The 12303-nt window shown below is 43.7% G+C and overlaps 1 non-coding gene across 1 annotated transcript; it reads left to right on the top strand.

Annotated features, from left to right (window-relative positions):
* The first annotated feature begins 9061 nt into the window (after nt 1–9061).
* On the top strand, nt 9062–9168 carry LOC122890684. The gene has a single exon (XR_006381134.1). It is a non-coding gene; the product is annotated as a U6 spliceosomal RNA (small nuclear RNA).
* The last annotated feature ends 3135 nt before the right edge of the window (nt 9169–12303 follow it).

Genomic DNA, 12303 nt, shown 5'->3' on the forward strand with positions numbered 1-12303 from the left:
GCTTAACCCACTGAGCCACCCAGGCGCCCTCAAATAAATAAATCTTAACCCGAACTTTGTTCTAAAGGAAAATGGTTCAAATGAGAAGCTAATCTAATCCGTAAGATTTTATTTATCTGACAGAGAGAAATCACAAGTAGACGGAGAGGCAGGCAGAGAGAGAGAGGGAAACAGGCTCCCTGCTGAGTAGAGAGCCCGATGCGGGACTCGATCCCAGGACCCTGAGATCATGACCTGAGCCAAAGGCAGCGGCTTAACCCACTGAGCCACCCAGGCACCCGAGATTGCATTCTTTTTACATGTTCGTATCTGAATGTCTTCCCGTGGTGCAATTAACTACAACAATAAAGATAATAGCAAGATTTCTGAGGAAATTCACTTACAACTATTTTGTACCACTAGGTATAAGTTAGTCTCATGGTAGTAAGGTGTATTTCATTTTCTGAACCTCCACAATAACTTACAGCTCATTACATCTTCTAAGGACATCCTGGTATCTTTTATTTATTTATTTATTTATTTGACAGAGAGAGATCACAAGTAGGCAGAGAGGCAGGCAGAGAGAGAGGAGGAAGCAGGCTCCCTGCCAAGCAGAGAGCCCGATGTAGGACTCAATTCCAAGTCTCTGGGACCATAACCCAAGCCGAACGCAGAGGCTTTAACCCACTGAGCCACACAGGTGCCCCTCACACTGGTATCTTTAAATACACCATGCCCAGAGTTATTAGTTAATCTCCCAAAGCCTAAAATTGTTCATGCATCTTCTTTTTTTTTTCCAAATTAATTATTTATTTATTTAACAGAGAAAGAGAGAGAGAGAGAGAGAGAGAGAGATCACTAGTAGGCAGAGAGGCAGGCAGAGAGAGGGGGAAGCAGGCTCCCCACTGAGCAGAGAGCCCGATTCGGGGCTCGATCCCAGGACCCTGGGATCATGACCTGAGCCAAAGGCAGAGGCTTAACCCACTGAGCCACCCAGGCGCCCCGTTCATGCATCTTCTTAAGTGCTTAATGTCACTAGGCGCAACACAATACCTTGAATATTGAAGCCCTAAAGTTAATTTGAGAGGATTCTACCTCCAAATTTTAGTTCCATGTAAAAGTAACTCATATTTTTTTTACAAACTTTTTTTTTAAAGATTTTATTTATTCATTCTGCCTCAGATCACAAGGAGGCAGAGAGGCACGCAAAAAGAGGGAGGAGGAAGCAGGCTCCTTGCTGAGCAGAGAGCCCGATGCGGTGTTCAATCCCAGGACCCTGGGATCATGACCTGAGCTGAAGGCATAGGCTTTAACCCACTGCGCCACCCAGGTGCCCCAGTAACTCACATTTTAAGAAGAGGTTGAAACACAGTAGCCAATGACCAGAAAAGAAAGAAACTCTGAGGAGCTCCTGGGTGGCTTAGTCGGTTAAACAGGTGCCTTCCTCTCAGGTCATGATTCCAGGGTTCTGGGATCAAGCCCAGAATCGGGCTCCCTGCTCAGCAGAGAGCCTGTTTTTCCCTCTCCCTCTATCTGCTGCTCCCTCTGCTTGTGTTCTCTCTCGCTTTCTGTCAAATAAATAAATAAAATCTCATAAAGAAAAAGAAAGAAAGAAACTTCAGAAGTGTGAGTGTAAAAATCAGACGTTCAGAAAGAAAATGGTATGAGAAAATATTATAAGAAAAAAATTAGAATGTGACTGAAAACACACCATAGCAAGGCTGGTGTATTGGGGTGGGGTGAGCAGTGAGAAAGAACACAGAGGCAGGCTGTCCCCCACGTTCCCGAGTGTTCCCATCCAAGTACGAATCAGGCCTGACCCTGCTTCGCTTCCCAAACCAGCCGGGGTCGGTGCGTTTAGGGTGATACGCCCCATGGACCCCCATTCCCACATGAAGCTGGGTGCTGACTAACTTCGATCATGTGAGAAGTCCAGCCTGACTCTAACTACTAAATCCAGCTCTTCACTGTACCATGTTCAAAAAAGTGTAGACAGCTCTTAACATGGGTGAGTAAGAAGGCCATTGGCTCCCAATAAGAGTTCCAAAACGATGGAGAACAGATTATCATCACACCCATTCAGGAGCAAAAAGTGGTTGCACCCCTCAAGCCTTAAAGGAGAAGCACAATATTTCAAAAGTTATGTACTGAGTGTCTATATAAGTATGGAATTATGGCATCGCTACAGAGGCATAAAATAAAACAACTTAACTAAAAAAGGTACCAAAGAAACTTTGGCACATGTACACACACACACATCCGTATCTCCCCCAAAACCTTCAAAATCAATATTTTGATCAATCTATTCAATCTATTTTTCTTTGTCTTCCTACCATTTCTTATGATATCCAGAAGGAATCCAGAAGGAAGAGTGAGTTCCTGTTTCTTCTGAGTTGGCTATAATAATCATCTCTTACTTCATAACTGAGTACCTCAAAACTTTGTGGCTGAAAGAAGAGTAAATAAATGCTGTGGGTTAGGAATTGGTAAGTGGCTTAGCTGGGTGTCTGGCACAGGGTCTCTCATAATATTGTAGTCAGCATGTTATTTGGGGCTACAGTTGGGGCTGAAGGCTTGATTAGGGTTGGCGAATCTGCTTTTAGGACGGCTTAATTCACAAAGAGTGTCAGGAGGCCTCAGTTTCTCTCCCTTTGAGCCTCCCGGATATTTGGGTATCCGTATGACATAGCTGACTTCTCTCCAGTGGGAGTGATTTAAGAGAATAATATAGGGGTGCCTGGGTGGCTCAGTGGGTTAGAGCCTCTGCCTTCGGCTCAGGTCATGATCCCAGGGTCCTGGGATCAAGCCCTGCATTGGGCTCTCTGCTCAGCAGTGAGCCTGCTTCCTCCTCTGTCTCTGTCTGTCTCTCTGCCCACTTGCGATCTCTGTCTATCAAATAAATAAATAAAATCTTTAAAAAAAAAGAGAGAATAATATGGATACCACCATGTCTTGTATAATGTAGACTAAGAAGTCACATACCCTCATGTTCACCAATCCTATTGGTCACACCAATCAGCTTTATTCGGAGTGGGAGGAAGCTACACTAGGGATCATCTTGGAGGTTGGCAGTCACACTGGTCAAATCACTGCTTTTGAACCCTAGATAATAAAAAGGCTATTCGCCAAATAAGGCTGGTAGGAGTCAGATACAGTCTTTGCAAACAGTCATGAACTTGAAACTACCTTCTTGAAAGAAAAATGGTTGAAATAAATAGGCATGTTTGGCTCAAGTAAAAAAGATTTCAGGTGGGGACATTTTCACTTATTTGCAGGACTATCACCTAGAAGAAAGAGTAAACTTGTCTCCCTAGAGACTGGAATGAGAATTAACAGATGAAGAGGTATTGAATGACTCTTGGATTCCAGGCAATATTCAAGGGATTGGAAGGAAAAAAACAAAAAAAATCCAAGACATGGTCTTAGACCTTAAAGAATGCAATCTTTAAAAACTGTGGAGGAACTGGGTGTGGTGAAAAAAATAATGAATACTGTTTTTCTGAAAATAAATAAATTGGATAAAAAATTGAAAAAAAAACTGTAGAAGAACATATTTTTGCATATGCTCAATATATTATAGCTATTTAATGTAATTATTGAGATGTTCAATAAAGAAGGAAACACCACAAGATTTAGCCTGAAGCAAGTTTTGGAGCCAATGTGGACAAGATGACTTCTGGGCTGCATTCTGGTTCTGTGAGCCTATAATTTTAGGAGAAGTCTCCAGACACTTGTGAATTTAAAAGATGGCAATGGAGAAAACCCATTAGAACTTGTATGTCATGTTTACCGCATGGCTTTTTTTTTTTTTAAAGATTTTATTTATTTGACAGAGAGAGACATCACAAGCAGGCAGAGCAGCAGGCAGAGAGAGAGGGGGAAGCAGGCTCTGCTGAGCAGAGAGCCCGATGCAGGTCTGGATCCCAGGACCCTGAGATCATGACCTGAGCGGAAGGCAGAGGCTTAAGATACTGAGCCACCTAGGCGCCCCTACAACATGGCTTTAAATCAGATGAGCACATAAATATTATTCTAGGGTAATCTGAGAATCCATATGGATTTTAGTTTATTATAAAAATATTTGGGGACAGACACAGTAAATATGTATATACAGTGTGAAATCATCAAGGAAAAATGAAACAGGATGATTTCATACATGTAGCCATCTATTTAATGTTTATAAGGCACTAACTATATTTATAAGGCACTGTTGTAGGTATTGCAAAAATAGAGGGAAATAATGTGACTATTTCTCTGCTGGTGTTTAAGACTGTAGAGCAAAGTGATAAGCTCATGAGATGAAGAAACATACTGTTTAGGCTCAAATCCTGGTTCTACCATTTTCTAGCTATGTTACCTTGGCCCAAGTTACCTAATTTCCTTTGCCCTCAGTTCGCATATATGTAAAATAGGGATGAAGATGGTACCTATGTTATAAGGATGTCTGTGAGGCTAAGTGGGTTGATAAGTACAGAATTCCAGGAGAAAAATTTTCCACATTGCTTCCATGGGCCCATGGGCAGAGTTTTTCTGGTTTCTGTTTTGCAGCTCCTCCTGGTTGGATGCTGTGCTCTTGCCTTAAATCTCCCCATGGCCAAGTCTCTTATCATGTGTTAGAACTCTTGCCTTCAGCTCCTGGGAATTAACCTCTGGTCCAATAACTCCCTCCCTACCCACTTCTCTCTCCCAGCTCCATGGTATAGGTTATGAATCTGTCAGTCAAGCTTTAGGCTTCATCTTTTTTTCTGGCAGTAAAACATTTCTCCTCTCTTTTGAATTTAATATTTACTATATTACTATTTTTTACAATAGACTATTTTTTAGAGCAGTTTTAGACTTTAGGAAAAATTGAGAAAATAGTCCAGGCAGTTCCCTATACTCTCTATTTGCTCTGTTATTCACATTTTCAGGTATGTTTGCTAAATTTAATGAACCAATATTGACACATTATTATTAACTAAAGTCCATAGTTTATTTCTTTTTTTTTAAAGATTTTATTTATTTATTTGACAGACAGAGATCACAAGTAGGCAGAGAGGCAGGCAGAGAGAGAGAGAGGAGGAAGCAGACTCCCTGCCGAGCAGAGAGCTCGATGCGGGGCTCGATCCCAGGACCCTGGGACCATGACCTGAGCGGAAGGCAGAGGCTTTAACCCACTGAGCCACTCAGGTGCCCCCATAGTTTATTTCTGATTTCCTAAGTTTTTACCTAATGTTCTCTTTCTGTTCCAGCATCCTGTTCAGGATACCACGTTACATTTAATCATCATATCTTCTGTGGCTCCTCTTGGCTCTCACAGTTTCTCAGACTTTCCTTGTTTTTGATGACCTTGACAGTTGTCAGGAGGACTGTTCAGGTATTTTGCAGGATGTCTCACTATTGGAATTTGTCTAATGTTTTTCTCATGAGTAGAGTGGGGTTATGGGTGTTTGGGGGTTAGATCAGAGAGGTTAGGTGCCATTTTCACCGTATCATAACAAAGGTACCTATTATCAACATGACTGACAGCTGTTTTGACCTTGATCACCTGGCTGCCACCGTGTTTGTCGATGTTACCACAGTGGTTAGTCTTCCTTAATTTCTATACTACAGTCTTTGGAAGGAAGTCTTATGTATAACCCTCACCTAAAGAGTGGGGAGTTGGGCGCCTGGGTGGCTCAGTGGGTTAAAGCCTCTGCCTTGGGCTCAGGTCATGATCCCAGGGTCCTGGGATCAAGCCCCACCTCGGACTCTCTGCTCAGCAGGGAGCCTGCTTCCCTTACTCTCTCTGCTTGCCTCTCTGCCTACTTATGATCTATCCGTCAAATAAATAAATAAAATCTTTAAAAAAAAAAGAGTGGGGAGTTATGCTCCCCTTTATTACTGCTTTTTTTTTAAAATAAGGGTTTGTTTTATTTATTTTATTTTTTTAAAGATTTTATTTATTTATTTGACAGAGAAAGATCACAAGTAGGTAGAGAGGCAGGCAGAGAGAGAGAGGAGGAAGCAGGCTCCCTGCCGAGCAGAGAGCCTGATGCGGGACCCGATCCCAGGACCCTGAGATCATGACCTGAGCCGAAGGCAGCGGCTTAACCCACTGAGCCACCCAGGCGCCCCTTATTACTGCTTTTTAATGGTTATATCTGATTTAAGATTTTTTTTAAGATTTTATTTATTTATTTCAGAGAGAGAGTACGTACGTGAGAGGGTGGAAGGAGCAAAGGGAGAGAGAGAGAATCCTGAAGCAGACTCCCCGCTGAGCACAGAGCTGTTAAGGGGCTTGATCTGAAAACCTTGAGATCACAATCTGAGCCCAAACCGAGAGTCAGTCTTGAGAGAGCCACCCAGCCGCCCCTATTTGATTTAGGATTTCTGTATGTTTGCAGAGTCGAGGGGTTCTGGGTTGGCTCTGTCAAATTGCTGGTTATAGAAATTGATTGAGTCCTTCTCTATGATACAGTGACACTCTACTCTTTGGTTCCTATCTTGCATCATTTCTGCAGCATCTCACATGGATGATCACTACCTCCTTTTTTTCCCCCCTTTTGTTGCACTTGTAACACCATACTGTCTCCGTTTGCCTTTTGCCACTTTGCCTATTTCCTTTCATTTTCCCTTGTCAGTCCCTCCTCCTCTCCCGATCTCGAATCAACCGAAATTCCTTCATTCTAGATCCTCTTACCTTCTCACTCTCTCCCTAGGCCATCTCACCTCTTGGCTTTTGAACCATCTCAGTCATTTCTTTCTTTTTTTCTTTTTAAGATTGATTAATTGATTGGTTGATTGACTGATTGATTTTAGAGAGAGGGGTGTGGAGGGAGGGGCAAATGGAGAGGAGAGAATCTCAGGCAGCGTCACCACTGAGCACTGAGCCCAGCATGGGGTTCAATCCCATGACCTATGAGATCAGAACCTGAGCCAAAACCAAGAGTCAGTTGTTCAACTGAGCCACACAGATGTCCTGCCATCTCGGTCATTGCTATGGTACTTTTATCGTCTATTGGCTGATGGATCCCAATGTATTTCTTTCCTGCCAAGACTTCTGATTTGAGCCTCTTGCTCCCCTTTTCTGTTCTCTATATTATCTGTCTAACCATTCATGCATGCACACTTCTATCCATCTATCTTTCTAATATCTTTATCTATATTCTACCAGTCATCTCCATTGGGTGTCTCACATTCCACAAACTGAATCCATTATCCTCTTCTACAAACCCAGGAGATCTTTAGGTATGGCTGAACTCAGGGGACCCAAACATGATCATCAAGACAAAGTCGTGTTTGCTTCATTCCTTGGCTCTGCTTTCCTCAGGGTTGGCATCATTCCCAACCATTTTCTACCATTGCAAGAACAGCACAGATCCTGGTAGATCCATAGAAAAAGAGATTTTTCCCCTTCCCCATAGTTCTATTAAAAGTCCTGGTACTGAATCTCACTGGGTCTTCTGAATTATGTGTCCAAACCAATCACTGTGACCAAGGTTATCCTATGCTCTCTGATTTGCTAGCTTTAGGCCATGAGCTCACTCTTATGATTGGGGATATGGTCAGCTTAACCCAGTCACATGTACTGAGAGTGGGGGAGGGAGGTATGATTTACCACAAGTCATCTTGGGAATGTGCTGTTTTCAAAAGAAGTAGGGGGGGCGCCTGGGTGGCTCAGTGGGTTAAGCCGCTGCCTTCGGCTCGGGTCATGATCTCAGGGTCCTGGGATCGAGTCCCGCATCGGGCTCTCTACTCAGCAGGGAGCCTGTTTCCCTCTCTCTCTCTGCCTGCCTCTCCGTCTACTTGTGATTTCTCTCTGTCAGATAAATAAAATCTTCAAAAGAAGTAGGGGATGTATTCTGGGTAGGTTGGACTACTGGCGTCCCATTTGGGAATTTTAAAATGCACTGGCTTTCTTAGGCACACTGCTTGCCTTCACATACGAACTTCAGACTCTTTACTAAGGCCTTCAAGTCTCTCTCAACCTCCTTGACCCCATCTCAGTTTGTCTCTGCCTTCCTTACGATGGTCCAACCATGCTGGTTTTAGTTTGAACCTGATTTAGGTTATTCTCTTTTCTGCCTTAGAGTCTTTAAACATTGCTATAGACTGAATGCTTGTGTTTCCCCAAAATTCATGGGTTGAAATCTTAACTTCAGTGTAATGGTATTGGGAAGTGGGGACTTTGGTAGACGATTAGGTCAGAGGGTGCAGAAATAAATTTCTGTTGTTTATAAGCCTATAATATTCCCTTACAGTGTCCCAGACTATTGCTACCAACATGCTGGTCCCACTTCCTGGAGCTTTCTCTTCTCCTCTATTTCCTCATCCTCATACTTTTGAATGAATCATCAGGTTAAATGTCATTTCTCTAGAGAAGAGTTCCTGGTTTCTTGGGGTGAGTTAGGACCATTAACTATTCTCATGGTCCCCTGTATTTCTCCACAGGACTGACTACAATTCTAACAGTTAATCATTTTTGTAATTACTGGTCAGCCCTCCACAATGGGCTTTATGCTACACGAAGGCAGGAATTGTGTTTTGTTTAATATCTTATTGCTAAGCCCTAGTTCCTGGCAGAGAATATAGCACATGGGAGTCATTCAGAGCATATTTACTTAATGAAGGAATGTGTGGAAAAGTGAGGGTTTACATGCTGTCAGAGTCAGCTTGGGCTGTCATGACAAAATACCATAGAGTGGGTGGCTTGAACAACAGAAGTTGATTTCTCACCACTCTGGAGACTGGAAGTCCAAGATCAAAGCCCTGGCTTATTTGGCTCCTGGTGAGAGATAGCTTCCTGTTATGCAGGTGGTAATCTTTTCTCTGTATCCTCACATCAAGGTAGGGAGAGGTGGGGAGAGCAAGCTCTTTGGTCTCTTCTTATAAAGGCACTAATCCCATCCTGAGGACCTACCCTCATGACCTCATCCAAACCTCATTACCTCCAAAGGTTGTACCTCCCAATATGCCATCACAATGGGGGTTAGTAACTCCACATATAAATTTGTTGGGGACACAGTTCAGTCCATAGCATTACCTCATTTGACCTTTGATAACTTCACGACATAGATTCGATTTCAGAATGAAGAAAAGGAGGCTTAGAAAGTTGAATCTGGTGCTCGCTTCGGCAACACATATACAAAAATTGGAACAATACAGAGAAGATTAGCATGGCCCCTGCGCAAGGATGACACGCAAATTTGTGAAGCGTTCCCTATTAAAAAACAAAAAAAAAAGAAAGAAAGTTGAATCTGCCCAAAGCCACTTAGTTAGGTAGTGACAGAACTTGGAAGTTTTCAAATCTAGGAATATCTGCCTTAAAAATCAACTGAAGATCTGTTGCCTCCTGAGGCTCCTGACGCATTATTATTGTTTGCTTTTGTCTGAAGGGAAATGTGGTAAGTGTGTGAAGCAGGAATGAAGAGGGGATGGCAAATGGTGAGGAGTGTATACGGTAGAGAGCAGGGGAACACCTGGACACTGAGGGAAAACAAACTGAGAAATGGGAGTTTGTTCCCAGAAAGAGACTAGAGAGGGAGTTTGACAGGAAACTGGACCCTGGAGGGTTTGGGGTGGAGTTTGGGATTATGATGTCAACCATCATCAGGGAAATATTCGACTCATCTTCTCTCATCGTCTCCCCCTCATTCCCAGGTCCCACACCCTTTTGCTAGCTCTGACACGTTTTTGAGAGCAAGAAAAAGAAGAGCAAAAGAGGAAGAACAAAAATAAGACAGCCCCCATCTTACACTGAGGCAGCGGGAGATACAAAGACCACTCTGTTGAACAGAACTTAGAATAAGAACATTTCTCCCACACAGAACCAGTGTTAAGATAAAGGGTGACATTCTCACAGTCCTCAGAAGCCTAACTAACTCGCGACGTTCTGGAGCTAGCGCTAGTAACAACACACCTCAATTCAGAGAACATGGATTGGGCTCCTTTTCTGAAGCAGGAACTTGGGAAAATGCTGAGGTGGAAGGAGCTGTGGGTAATTTCCTCTGCCCTTGGGAAGTTGTCAGCTATGTGATGATTTAAATACTTTGGGGCACCAGTCCCTTATCTTGGCCACCGCTTCCACAGAAAGGTGAGTTCCAGTTACCGCACCACGCTGGATGTAGGCCAGGCCTGGAACATACTGATTTTCCTTCCTCTTGTTCCCTTTTCTTACCTCCCATTTGCATGCACTCCTTCAAGAGAATGGAGCCACTGGCCTCTTGTGTCCTGCAGAGAAGGAAATTCAGGAGCTTGGCTTATCAGTGCATTGAAGTTGAAGCCCTAAGTTTGACTTTTAGATAGCCATTTGGCCATGAGAAAGTCACATAGGGTCTCTGAAGTGAAGGAAGAAATTACATCCTCCTTGGATACCTCACTGGGTTCTTGGGGATTATTAAATGATTTGTTAGGGGGGCGCCTGGGTGGTTCAGTGGGTTGGGGCCTCTGCCTTCGGCTCGGGTCATGATCCCAGGGTTCTGGGATCAAGCCCTGTGTCGGGCTCTCTGCTCCGCAGGGAACCTGCTTTCTCCCCTCTCTCTCTCTGCCTGCCTCTCTGCCTACTTGTGATTTCTCTCTGTCAAATAAATAAAATCTTAAAAAAAAAAAAGATTTGTTAGGTATGTGCTTTACCATAAAGCATTAACCGTAAAGCATAAACCGTAGAGCATTAAACAATGCAAACATCTGTGCTCATCCTCATAGAGCTGATTAGGGACCTTAGACATCGTTTATTGCTACCCCATAGCTGCTGTGTGCCAGGCCCTCTTCTAAGCATTTCATGTATCTGCAGAGCAGACCAGTGGGGTTAGGTACTTTTATCCTCATTTTACACATGAGAAACAGAGAGGTTAAATGACTTGTTCAGGGTCACATGGTAAGGGGCAGAGTTGAGATTCAAAAGCAGGCAGCCACGCTTTGGAGCCCATTGCTAACCACCAAACTAAACTGCCTTCTGTGTGCTTTGTTAGTACCCTCTGTAAACTCCTCTGGGACCACTTGACAGAATTATAATTGCTCACCTTTGTGATAAATAAGCTACTAGATTAGAGGGACTGTATCTCATTCACACACACAGTACCTGACACATAGTTAGAGCTCACTAAATATTTGTTGAATGAATGAATGAATGAATGAATAAATGTCCTCTGGGGAGGCATACAGCAAGTCTGATACAACTCTTGTGCTTTCGCTTTATCTTTTCTTGGCTAGCTACCCTCATTTCCTTCAAGTATTTCCAGTAAGAAAATGGTATTTCTTGCTATCTTTATTGTCCTCTTTTGCATTTTCTCAAGGTCAATACTGACTCATCTAAAGGGAAATGTTAGAATGTGAACACTGTACTTGGAGAATGGTCTGACCAGCACTGGATCCAGGGTGGCTATCCTCTCTTGCCTCCACAGTGTATAATCATTATCCAGGACTCTTAGGAGCTCACTCCTGCTCCTGAAGTTTTTGTATGTCTGGACAGTTTCTTGACTATGAAACTTAGTATCCAAAGTGACCCCTAGGCCTTTACAAGTGGTCTAAGCAGATAAGTAAAATCTGTTATACTCTTCCTTTCTTCCCTTCCCCTGTTCTCCCCTCCCCTCCCTCCTCCACTCTTCCCTTTGGTGGGAGGAGCTGTAAGGAAGGAAAAGGGATTCCCTAAAGCTCTAACAGAAGCCAACAGGTTATGGTTGATGAGGGAGTTGGGGCAGAAAACTGCATCTTTTAATCTGGAATCCAGAGAATGTGTCAATTTTGTTTCGTGTCATGACTACAGTGAGTTTTCTTCTAAAAACCATAGCATCACTGCCTTAATATATTGGACTATATTTAAGGGGATGATAAGACACAAGGTTTGAGTTTGGACATGTTTTGAAAATTCCTGTATTAAAGTGAACAAACATATTTGCAGTGTTTCTGTTGGGCTCCTCAAACTGGGAAAGTACATACTCTGGTTCTCATCAAGACTAAGGAAACTGACAAAAAGCGAGATTCAATTATTAGATAAATAGGCAGACACACACTATAAATTCTCTATTCCAACCAGTGTTTTTATTTTTAGTTGTTTTGATTAGAGATTACTTTAGGTGACTAAGCGCTCCATTGGACACTCCGAGCTCGGTCCTTTGAGTGGGGGTCAACGCCTCCGAGCCTTCCAGCCCTCCCTTGAGGGACCGCGACCCACTTGGTGGTGGGCGGGACCTCGCCCGCGGGAGCGCGCTCCCGAGGTGTCGTCGGCGGCGGCGTGGGGAGCGGAGGAAGGAAGCAAGGCGCCCTGGGAGCGCGCGAGGCCTCACGTGCGCGCTCCCGCCCGCCAGCCTGCGCACACCGGCGCCCACGCGCCCGCCCGCTCTCCCGGGAAGTCTCGCGATGCCG

This window comes from Neovison vison, chromosome 11 (genome assembly GCF_020171115.1).
Source record: "Neovison vison isolate M4711 chromosome 11, ASM_NN_V1, whole genome shotgun sequence".
NCBI classification, from domain to species: Eukaryota; Metazoa; Chordata; class Mammalia; order Carnivora; family Mustelidae; genus Neogale; species Neogale vison.